Below are 12554 nucleotides of genomic sequence, written 5' to 3' on the forward strand. Positions count from 1 at the left end.
GGTTGTTCAAGACAACATTAACATTTCTTTTGGTTTAGACTGGCATAGTTTCCTCATTCTCTGCTTCTTCATCATGTGCTCCAATTCCCTATACTTTTATAAATAAGATAAATGGGAGGTGGAAAACTCCGTTACAGAAAACAATGCAATAACATATAGGTAGTTTTTTGTCTTGTGCCCTAAATAGAGGAAATAATTCATTATTAGGGTGTTTATCATTATCAGTTTAAGCTGTCAAGTGAACAACAGTTGTGTTTGAGTTTTCTGTGGTGAAATCCTATTCTAGCAGGTTTTATTGACTGCAGGACAAGGGATCTGTTTTACACATCATGCAGGAGTGAGGCCATACAGTTTTGAAGCATTTACCTCTGATTTTTTTTCTGTGGCTAAGAATGGCTATTTTGTTTGATATGATTTTGAAACTGCTGGTATGTTATAGTGTGAAGGTTTGTAGGCTACAAACATAGAAAGAGAAAAGGTACATTTACAGTTTGGATATGGAGAAAAAAACATCATCTCAAGAAAGCTTTGTAATAAAAGCTTGAATTTTTCCTCAGTGACTCTATGCATTTCTGGACATAAGGAAGTGCATACCTCATCTTGGATTTAAAGCCTTTAGCTATAAGACAATTAAGAGGAGCACATAGATTACTTGAAAGCTTGTCCAGCTTATATTGAATTTTTATGAGATTCCTAAAGCTCAAGGACACCATCTTGTTGGTAAAAAAAAAAAAAAACAGAAGTGAACTGGCTTCTTGAAGTCCAACCTCATTTTTACAGTCAGGGTCTCCAGGAAGGAGAATCATAAATCTGGAATGTTATAAAATCTTTTCCCATCGTTCAAGGTCAAGCTATAAATCTAAGTTACCGGGTCTGCTGCTAGATATGTATTTCCTGTGGTTCATAGAGCTTAAAGCTTCCAAGAAGTGACCCTGTAAATGCTATCAACATTAATTTTAACAGCAAATATGAACATTAACTTTGCTGAGCTGGGCAGTAGGAGTTGCTTAAAATGAGTATATGATGTTTTTGTGTAACCTGGAACACAGAGTATGTTCCATGTTATACAAGCATGGAACATGTAAAGAATCCTTTAAGCCTGATAACCCTTTCAGACAAAATTGACAACTATTTTGCAACTTACACACGTGTAATATACTCGTATACATGTTCCTATATTCACTGACACACACACTGAGAATTCTGTGTATCATTACACCTTTGTAACAGTCCTTGGGACCTCCCAAATGCCGGTTGAGCTGAGTGTAGAGCACAACCACCTTACACCTGGATGGAATTGCGTATAGTGAAGCACATTGTATGAGTGTTCATGCTTTCTCTACCAGCATCTTGCTTTCATCTGCAGTGGTCTGGGTGGTCACCACTTCCTACTGCATGATCTACTTTCCTCTGTTTTCCTCCTCCCACTTCCCTCCCACACATATTTACATTCTGCCCAGAACACGTGGACTGGACAGAACTTCAAATTCCTGCACACTTCTGCAACCCTCCACTGCCCCAAGCAGGGTTTGTTGGTCCTGCAGGACCTGAGAGTCGGTGTCAGGTAGGCTTTAGTTCAGTGCAAACTTCAAATCACTCAATGTACTGTGACAAGAACTAAGAAACCAGCTTTTCAATTTAGGAGCACCTGGGGTGACTGACTGAAAAGGTTTTGCTGAATCTTTAAAGTAGCCCTTAGATGAGAATTTGGGTAATATTTATCTGTCTCTGTACTTTTCTAATTCCAGTAAGAAAGTGCTGGCTCCCGTGGCACTTCAGATACAAAGCCAGACTGGTGATAAGGAGCTTGGTACCTCTGATGTACAAAATGAAATACAAATTATTAATTAGATTGTACCCCAAGGACCAGCCTTTTCATTCAGGCAATTCAAAGTTAAGGCGGCATGCACTGCCATAAAAGGTTTCAATTAAATTGAGGTTGGGGAGTGTGGAGCTGGATATCCACACTGCTTTCAGCTCCCGGGGTATTTCTTAACATCAGGGACCTGCAGTGGGCTGCTTCAAAATGCCTTGGCTGATCTCCAGAAATTCTGCCTTGAAAGAAAATACCAGAGACAAATGAGTGAAAATGTGGCTTCACCTGTGTAGCTTGGATTTCGGTAAACCAGAAAAGGTTACATTCACACCCCCAGTTACGAATTTTGCAACTCTGCTCTGTTGATGGGCCTTGGTAATTATCAGACAGGAACCAGAAAGTGAAACCAGCTTGGAAAGCTGCGAGCCGCATTACTTTGCAGGCCAGGTGGAGGCAGAAGCAGAAAGCAGCAGTCAGGAGTTTTTGTTTTTCAGTTATAACTTTTTTTTTTAGGCCTAATAGTCTTAAACTGACCATCTGAAAACACTGTTGGTCTTTTGTGGTGTAATTGACAGTAAAGGCATTAAATGTATCCAATGTTGCAGTTAAACAAAACTTGCTTCCAATATATAAACCATCAGCAGTAAAGTGGTTTAAGTGGGTATTTGTTTGGCTTAAAGATAGATAATCTGATTGACAGGACATCTTGTTTTTTCCTTTTGAGCTTTTACTTGATCAATAAGCAATTTTAAGAGGTTTTTAAGATTGGTGTAGATAATTTATAAAACTGGTTTTACACAGTTTAACTATTGTAGATTGTGCAAAGCAAATTATTTTCTTCCTTAATTAATTTGTTAATGAAAGCATAAACCCCTTGACAATAGGTAAACAGGTAAAGATGTGTGATCTACAGCGAGTTCATGTCGCTGGATGGCTAGATAAAGAATATTTACATTTTCAGCCTGCTAAGCTTTCCAACACTGAGCCAGAAAATATATCAAAACCAGAATTTCTCAGAAACACTTTTTCTACTTCAAGTTACCCCTTGGAGCAGAGCAGAGCTCACTGTAGACACAGCAGAGAAAAGCTCTTCCTACCTCATTTTGCAACTTCTCTTTTCTCACCCTGCTTGTGTTCCTCATGCAAATGAAATGGAATGGAGACGGAAGTCCCACCTCTTTCTTGGTATACCTTTGTCTGAAGGAAAAAAAACCTTAATTTTCATTTACTTGTTTACAGGCTTGATAGGCTGACTTTATGAACTGGCAATGTTTAACTAGTAAGTTTTTCTTGTTTTGCATAAAAACTGGTTTAAAATAATGCCTCTATATTTTAACTCAGAATTTCTTAAACTTGAAGGTGGATCTTCTTGTGAGAAGATGACAGACAGACCCTCTTGCCAAACAATTGTTGTATGGGGTTTCTTCTGTGATATTTCCTAACGTACTAAGTATAGGAAATAACACTTGCTATAAGGCAGAAAGAGGATGTGCAAATATTTTATGCTGATCTTGTGCGGGAAAGAGCACATGACCTCAGTTAGTGTGCCAGCCTGCACTTGATATGGGAAAAATGATCTATTCTTGCTATGCCAGAATTTATATTACTAACATTTAATCATTAAAAAAAAAAAAAAAAACAAACCTGAAGAACCAATAGCAGAGAACAGATTTTTGGCAGTGTACACGTGAGCACAGATTATAAAATTCGCTGTTGTAAAATTGGGACATTTCTTTGTAAGACACTTGAAAAGCTGCCTTTTTTTTTAAATAAAGAAATCTGATACTGATTTAGTGCTGTTATGATTCAACTGCTTATGTACTCCGAGAATTCCAGGTATTTTGGGAATATCACAGCATGGACTGTTTCACCATGATAGATTACAAGCTTTCCCTCCCTTCCCTCCCTCTTTTTTTGGCTATTATTTTATTGTGTTGTATGCAGTAAATGTATTGTATGTATTTATAAGCCCACACCAATATGTTTCTTGAGCTTTTCTGACACAGTTAAAATAGCTGATTTGTGCTAAATGTCTTTGAGCAGTTATTACAAAATATCCTACAGTGAAATAGAAATAAGCTATAAAACAAAAATAATGAAACAAATATTTTTGTTTCAGAATGTTTGATTTCCCAGTGTTGTCTTTTCTCTTACCTGTCTTTAAATCAATTAAGTATTTACATGGCTCTCTGCCACAGTTTGTCTTGCACAAGAGCCTACTGTTTATCTGACTGTTACTTTAAACGTATATATTTCCAATATTTCTGCATCCCTGTTAGCTGACCTTAGTTATACCCTTAAACAAGAAGTGATTTATGCAATTTCTAGTGCTTCTCTATGGCTTTATATCATTACTAATTTTAATACTTTTAATGAAATTGAAATCCTTAATTGAGTCTCTTGCTTTTGCTCAGATTTATGTTCTGCACTTCTCATTCAGAGGAAACACCGGTCTGCCCAAGGAGGATGATTGTCACTGAGCTTTCTGAATACTGTAGAAATTTGGAGAAGGCCAAATGAATATGTGATCTGAAAGGATCAGCCACACCATTTTAAATTTGGTAGGTCCTAACTGCAGATCTCATTTTTCATGAGTAATCTAGTAGTGAGTTCATTTTTCTCTCTTTCATTGTGATTTTTAATCTGCAGTAAATGTTTCTGTGTCCCTGTTCAAAGAACATTCCTGATTAGAAGAAAGGATAAGATCAGTATGGAAGTAGCAGAGAAAATGGGAAGGCTGATAGTCTGGTAAATTTGGATTTAATGTAACTATTATTGCAGACAGCTAATCAATTTGAAATATTTTGACCAAGAATTGCATACAACATGAAGCAAGTAACCTCCTTTCCATGCTGCTGCAATGCATCTCACATATTTTTTACTTCTGCCCTCCACCCTTCCCTCATTTCTTACCTGCATTGTGATTTTTTTATTATTTTTTTTTTAATTTTTTTTGTGTGTGTTGTTTTTTTGTTTGTTTTTCACATGGGCTCAATTTATGTCGGTCATGGAAGACTACTAAAGGGGTAAATAAGCAATGTACATGGAATTTCACAAAACTGAATAGAAAGTGTTTCTGGTACAATACTTTAAAAACGTATTTAAAAGGTCTATGACCCAGGATGTAGCTTTGTGGGATTTTCAATGTTACAGAAATCTTTTTATGCTACAGAAACATCTCAGAAAAGTTTTTATCTGCTTGTAGTGAACTATTTGCCAATATTTTCTTCCAGTTTTGATAAATTTAAAGAAGCTTTGAATTCTGCTTGTGCTAATTACTTTGGGTGTTGTTTTGATTTTTTTTTTTTTTTTTTTAATTATAGTGTGAGAGTAAACAAAGACAACCAGTGTGTCTTTAGACAGACTTTTTCTGAATATCAGCATTATGATGTTGCTGCATTTTAAGATGGCTTACAGTGTTTATGTGAAACATATAAGTTGAAGAGCGTACAGGCAGAGGAACTGAGGGAGGGAGATGTGACGTAGACCCTGATGTGCAGGGTAAGTCTATGGGATCAGTCTGTTTTCCTGACTGTTTTTGAATTCAAAGATGTATGTTATGGGTTAAGATCTTCTGGACTCTTTTAGCTTTATGGCAGTAGTTTCTTGACAAGCCACTGAGGAAGAAGTAATGCCTGCCACATGCTTATCTTTGGAGGCATCTATCTAACCCATTTGGACAGCCCCAGAGAGAAAAATCATGTCAAAATGTGGAGAAGGGTAAGAGATGGGCTATCAGAAGATGACCAACAGCATCACTGTAAGCAGACCAGCCTTCTAGGTAAATATTTGTGGTTTATGCTCATAAATACCTTGCTCAGAGGCATTTTTGTGTTTCTGTACCATAATGACTGTAATCAGCTGTGGGAGTACATTTCCATCCAAAATATAATCATAGTTTGGATGCTAGGAAAATATTTGGTATAAAGTTAACCTGTACCTTCTTGGAAAAATGAACACAAATACTCTTGGACATAAGTGCTGTCATTTGACAGATAGCGAAACACCAGGAGGACTTGCAGACCACAGCTAATAGTGTACGACATTGAATCTGGCATCCTAGGTGGGAAGCAGTCTGGGTGGAAGCAGAACGCAGTGCTAGAAGCGAATAATGCACAAGTTAACATCATGGAATATATCTACTCGGGAAAAACAGAAAAATGGACAGAGAACTCGCAGAAAGCAAGCTGGTCTACGCGTTTATGACACAGATTAAGCAGCAGTTAGCTCAGAAGTATTATATTGTAGAAAGATAGCTCAAAACACAGGTTCATTTGCCTGCCTTGACACTGGTTCTGGCTTGTGTCAGCTAAATTTGTGCTTTAAAAATCCCTAAAAAATTAAAAATCCCTAAAAAATTAAAAATCCCCACCCTGTTTGATTATGTCAAACACTAGCTTCAGAATAAACAGCCAGGTCTTTAAGCAGGCTGCAGAGCACACAGGAAACAATGTCCAAGAGATAAGAGAATATCCAGAAAACTGCAATGAAATATGTGAGTGCTATTTTGAAAACAGAATGGAAACACTTTGGAAAATGTTGTTTCTATAGGCATTTTATTCTTTCTTTTTGTGGACTCTTGTGTTGGCTGGTGTTGCTGTTGATTTGACTTATGTTCTTTCAGGCCTTCCGCAAATTCAGCATGACAATGACTTTCTGTATGGTCTAAGACAGCACTTACTGCAGAGTATCATATAGTCATGTATAATTTTGTGTATAATTTGGGAAGATTAGCTAATCTGTGTCTGCTAGTTAATAGGAAGCAGTCAGCAAGCAATCAGTTTTGCTGAAGGTAACAGGTGGGATCCTGCACAGAGGGAGCTTGTTTAGTACCTCCAGCTATGGTACTCCTGAGTTTCAGTGGAGTTGCCCAGAGCACAGCTCCCTGCCAGACATTCAGCTTATGACTTTTTAAAGCTGTGGTTGTTCATTTGCTGAGACAAAGTCATGTGAGTGTCTGTAAGAGTCTAGAGGTTAGTACTAGGAGAAATGAAACTGAAAAAAAAAAAAAAAAAGAGAATTGGACTAAGAAAAGAAAAAACCTGCCGCTGTTGAAGGGCTCTTCCAAATAAGAGTTCCACAAGGAGTGATCCATGGATAGCAAATATTCGCATAAAAGTCTTTCCTTTTCATTTTCCATTTCAAACTGGATGACAGAATGATGATGGAAGGATATGAAGAAAAGACACTGTGGGTAAAAATGTTGATGTTTCATCATGAACTCATTTGTTATGCAATGTTTGAATGCTGTATATGCTAAATCCTGAGCTGTTGTCAGCATCCAGCACTCACTCAAAACCAGTAGGAGCAGATGGTCAGCACAAATCTGCCTCAGTTCTTATGAGCATGCTGCCCCTTTCTGAGAGCGACAAATCCAAAGGGGGCATGCTAAACAGAGGTATTCAAGAACACCCATTTCACAATAACTGTGCCTGGTGTTATCCTGCAATGGTTTTATGTATAAGCAAGAAGTGCCTGAGGGAGATTATTGTAGATTTATTGCTCATTTTGGGCCGGATTGTGAGTAGTGCCTCAGGGATGCCAAAATGTGATCTCTGTCCTGAGCAGGTACAGCATAGATCATGCAGGCAACAAATGAAGTGAAGATGTCAAATCATCATTGCTTGAGGGTTGACAGCACCATAGCAGTGTGCCTGCACAAGGAGCTGTATTGTTTACTCTTGACTTTAAAATAATTTGATCCAATATGACATAATAAGTAAAAATGTTTTATTTCTTCAAGAAATAGTTCTTGGCAATTGCAAAGAAGCCTGAAAAAGTATGTGCAAAATAGATTCGTTAGCAAATATTCAACATAAATATCAGAGTATTATAACATATATTCTTTAGCATGAACAATGTTTTCACAGTAAGGCTGTCAAATTAATTTTACAGGATGAACTGCTTTATGGAGGTAGCTCCCTTGATTTAAACAGAGCTACCCTTGGGATGAATTTATCCCATGTCCATTAGTGTTTGCTAAGGTGTGTGCCTTTAGATTCTGTGGAACTGTTTAATTCTGATGTGCAGCCATGGCAAATATCAGCGTAACTGAGCTAAGCCATAAGAGCTGACTTCCATGCAAAGAAAATTATGCAAAACAGAGAAAGTGTGCATATTTTTAAATCCAAGTGATGTATGGAGTGTGTAGAGAATTTCATTTTTATTGAATTACATGATCTGTACTTTATTCTTTCAAGGCTTCTGAATAAAAAGAAAACAAAGTTGCGTTCCAAATAATACATTTCTTGAGAAAACTAATTTATACATCAGTCTTTAAACATCTTAATGCAAAACAGCATCAGGATTAGGTACCAGTGGAGAACACATTTTCCTGAATTAAAAAAGAAAACAAAACAAACAAAACCAAAATTAAAAATGCAACCCACTTAAAATTCTTTGCAATGAATGCCAGAGTGACACCACATTGACTTTGAGAATCTGGACTTGGAAGTTATGTTAGGGGAGGAAGTTGATTTGCCCCATTGTTGTTTGGCTAAACTTTTAGGGAAATGAGCACAGGGTGAAACCAAGCAGCATAAAATCATATGAAGAGAGAACAAAAGCGTTCATTGGCATCTTTGAGTCACAGTTTCTGTGGCTCTGCACCTGGAGTCAGCACCTGGAATGATGCTTTTGGGTGGCACAGGCACTGCTGGTGTTAGTGTGTGGGGTGACCATGGCTATTTGATGCCTGATGGCAGATACAGGGCGGCTCAGGCTTTTGGGGGCAACCTGCAGCCGTCCAACCTGAGACACAAGTTTATTTGGCTAGAAAGAAAATGCTGCTCCTACCGTGGTTACTGCTACTCTTGCTTTCTCTCCAACGTTGCTGTTGCATGGAGGGAGGAAATAAGGCAAAAAACCTTGCTCTGAAAAGAGCAAGATGCCGCACGCCATGAACTGTTTCCTAGTAAAGCTATTGTAGAGCAGGGAGCTGTGGAAAAGTTGTCATGTTTATTTGGCCTACATGGGTACTTTTTTACTCTTCAGTTGTTATTTGTCCTTCCCCTTTCTTAGAGGTATTTGAAAATGCTGTGGCCTCATTTTGCAGGTTTCCCACCTGAGTATCATTGTCTTCATGGGTGACTTCATTCCCTGTGAGTTCCTGCACAAGCAGGTACAGCCCAGGCTGTCCATTTGTTTTTGTCTGAAAGTCAGTGAAGTACTTGGAAAGGAAAATCTGCTTAACCACAGAATCAAGCGTGTTCAGATGTATTTTATCTTCTGTGTGACAAGATCTGGCCAAGTAGGACCACTGCTAAGTAAAGATGCTTTCAGTAGCCAGAAATGTGAAATGCTTTGTGTAGCTGTGTTTGAGGATCACACCATGCCCAGCGCACTCTGTAATTTGATGCCTTTTGCTGCACGATTTACAAAACAGAGCTACAGAAATGCCTGGTAGAAAGGAAGTTGGCAGCAGCTCTGGAGGCTGTTAGAGATCTTGGTCTCTCTTGGCAAGCTCTAAGATTGTTTGGGATCTAGGCAGAGCTTCTGCACTGCCTAGGATCAGTTACTGAGTAACTGCAACATGTTTGCCTGATGTATTGCAAGAGATTGTGCAGGAGAATGGGCGTGTGTAGTGTTTTCAGGATCACAACTCCTTGGTCTGATGCTGCGGTGTCATTAGCAGCAAGAACCAGATCTTCTTCTCTGCTTAACCAGGGGAACAATCAACTAGGCCCAGGGCTAAGACTCAGCCCTGGGAGCAGGAACAATTGCCTTCCCCTTTCTCCCATTTAGGCAAAGAGTTAAGAACTGGTACTGAAAGCTCCGTCTGTGGTGAGACTCTTCTTTCCATCCAACTCGGGTCACACTGCCACAAACAGTGGATATGTGGTTAAAAGGGAAATACTTCCCTGCCAGAGGGGGACTCTTGGCTCAAGGGCTTGCATCAAATGCTGTGAGCATTTATTAGACCTAGCCAAGGGCTACAGAGGTGGGAAAGAGAAGAATTGGGAATCAGGGTTGATATCTCTATCATAATCTGCTTATTCAACAATTATTATTCTCATGTGGGACATCTGGGTCATGTGTATACAAATCAGAAACAGTGGGAATTTTCATTGCATCTTTCCGAAGAATTTGATTTTTTTCCTTCTTTATATAATCTCTTTCAGAAATCTATTGCAAGGATAGAGTATCTGAATATACAGAATCTAATAGTATGTTTCTTTGAAACTTAATTTCACTCTCACAGTAGAGTCAGTTTTTGATGATTATCAGTCAAGCCCATTTGTGAATTTTAGATGTTGAAGCTAAATATAGCCTACATATGTTTCTTTAAACCATTAGCTAGTTCTGAAGTGCAACTTGCTTTATATTTGTTTTTTCTTGTGAGTTTGTTTTATTTGTTGTTTGCCTTTCCAGTAAAAAAAAAAATAAAAAAAATAAAAAAAAATGAAAAAATAAAAAAAAATGAAAAAGGTTTACACTAGATCTGGGGTGGTTAATTTATCTGCAAATATATGGTAGCTTCAGCATAGAAGCATAGAAATATTTCCAAATGGCATCTTTAATGTCATATAACAAACATGTAAGTAATAAAACATTTTAGATAGTACAGATGAATGAAATGATTTTATGACTATGATTTCAATGTATTTTCATGTAAAATTATGTGAATTGCTTCATATCAATATTTGCAACTCATCTGGAGCAAGGTCATACTTCTTTAATTCTTTCTAGTTTGAATTCTCTTTCTTTTCCCTATATGTCAAGGGCTCTATTAGTTATTTTTTTGTATGACACAGGGGGTATGCATTTGTGATCTTTTCTAAAGGCTTTGAATGTAAATTGAAAGGAAAAGTGATTGTTATTGGCACTTCCTATTTTTTAGAGTTTTATTGCAGTTGTGATATAATTGCCCTTTGAACTGATGTTTAACTGCACAGAATATGGAGATATATTTATGGTAATTTCACAGATCAGCTCTGTTGCAAGCTAGGTGAATTGGACAAGGAAAGATTTTCTTCTTGTCATTTTTTTGTTTGCTTGTTTTGGATACTTTGGCTATTTTGATAACTTACAAAAGAGAGAGACTTCCAAAGAGATGGTTATCTTAAGCATCTGCATGTTTTTAATGTCATTTTAGAACTCCTTAATAGTACTAACTGATGGTACTGACTTTGATTCTTTCGAGTGCAGGGGAAGTATAGCGCTATAGTTACATACTGGATGTCATCACTTGGCCAATTAAAAATTAAGGCTCTTTCTTGAGAAAGTATTTATTTTGGTAGCCCACTGCTTAATCTGCAAGTAAATTAATCCTCTCGCACTCTCCAAAAAGTGGATTTGGAATTTATCCTTGGGAAGGAAACTGCAGTTCATGTTTGGGAAAAGACTTCATATGTTCTAATAGCCTTAAACATGTTTGTGATTCATTCTGACTGAGCCATGAATGGGAAATAATACATGGGGTGTAAATGCATAAGTGTAGCCATGATATTTATATATATGTTTATAGAAAGCTGCAGACTGAATCTATGTGATATAGAGCTCAATATCAGATGACGAGTGTAAAATCCCACTATAGCATATTTATAATATCACTTTTGACACATGTCTGAACCACACTAGAACTAAAATTTCCATACCTTGTAGTCTGTTCCTTGGCTTACTCACAAAGCAGTGATCTTAGCTAGCAAAACCAAGCAATCTCTCCTTGACAGAAGAGTGAAACAGAAGAGCTTATATTGTGGCCATCAGCCAGCCCTATGCTGTAGGAATTTCCCCTTCAAACCATCTTATTATCTTTTTCTGGAGAAACTGCTTTTATAGACTGTGTTTTCCACTCAGCAAGTGTACCACAGCCATTCCTTGACCTCCTCTGTGGCTGAGAGGAACTCAACTGCCCTCCTTTGTTCGCCAGTAGAACTGAGATTGCTCTGTCAGTTCTGAAGGTCTCTGATATACACAGCTTTATTTCCCATGACATTTAGGGTTTTCTGACTAATGAAAATGCTAGCAGAATATACTGATTCCCTCTGGCTGATTCTATGTTTTTTGCTTAAATCTGAACTTTCTTTTGTGTGTCTTCCAGCTTTGTGTTTGTAGTTGACAATTATCTGCTTTCAAAGGCTTATTTTGAGGGGAGAAATCTTGAGAGAGTTTGCTTCTTATCACACACTTCTCTCCTCCTTCTTAGGCCAGGTCTGCAGCTGTTTTGAGGACTCAGTGACTAAAATGCACATGGCATCTCTCAGTAAAAATATTGGCCTCTTAATTAGAGTCTTTGAAAATCCAGTGTTTTAGTATCACAATATCCTTTATTTCTTCCTCAGTTGTCCATATCGATGAATGTCAAATAGACAGACTACTGAGATTTGAATGTCAAATGCACTGCTAACAGATGGAATATTAAAATATCTGAGACTAATCTGAAATCAAAGACACTATGTAATTTCTGTAAAGGTGTTTTTTAGCTCTCCATTACAGGACAGTGGTTCATTGCCAGAAAATGGGCACTGAAATAATTTGCTGATTGAAGGATCTGCTGTTGGAGAGATTTTTATTCTTAGCCCTTCACTGAGACTTAAGATATATGGTTCGAGTCTCTGAATCCTCTGAGTTTCATTTGTAAATTCAGTCAGTAATTTTAACATTTGATGGTTTATAGTTTCTCAACTGTTAGATGAGAGTAATAATATTATACCTGAATAGTATGATAGCTAGTGTGTCATGTTGTCACTAAGTAATATCTATGATATGTTGCAATACTTAAGTACTACAGGGGCTC

General features: G+C 37.6%; 1 protein-coding gene across 1 annotated transcript in view; it reads left to right on the top strand.

Annotated features, from left to right (window-relative positions):
• PTPRC (protein tyrosine phosphatase receptor type C) overlaps window positions 1–12554 on the top strand; it is a 114613-nt gene that overhangs the window by 37696 nt on the left and 64363 nt on the right. The gene's annotated exons all lie outside the window — the stretch shown is intronic.

The sequence above is a fragment of the Columba livia genome, chromosome 8 (genome assembly GCF_036013475.1).
Source record: "Columba livia isolate bColLiv1 breed racing homer chromosome 8, bColLiv1.pat.W.v2, whole genome shotgun sequence".
Lineage (NCBI taxonomy): Eukaryota > Metazoa > Chordata > Aves > Columbiformes > Columbidae > Columba > Columba livia.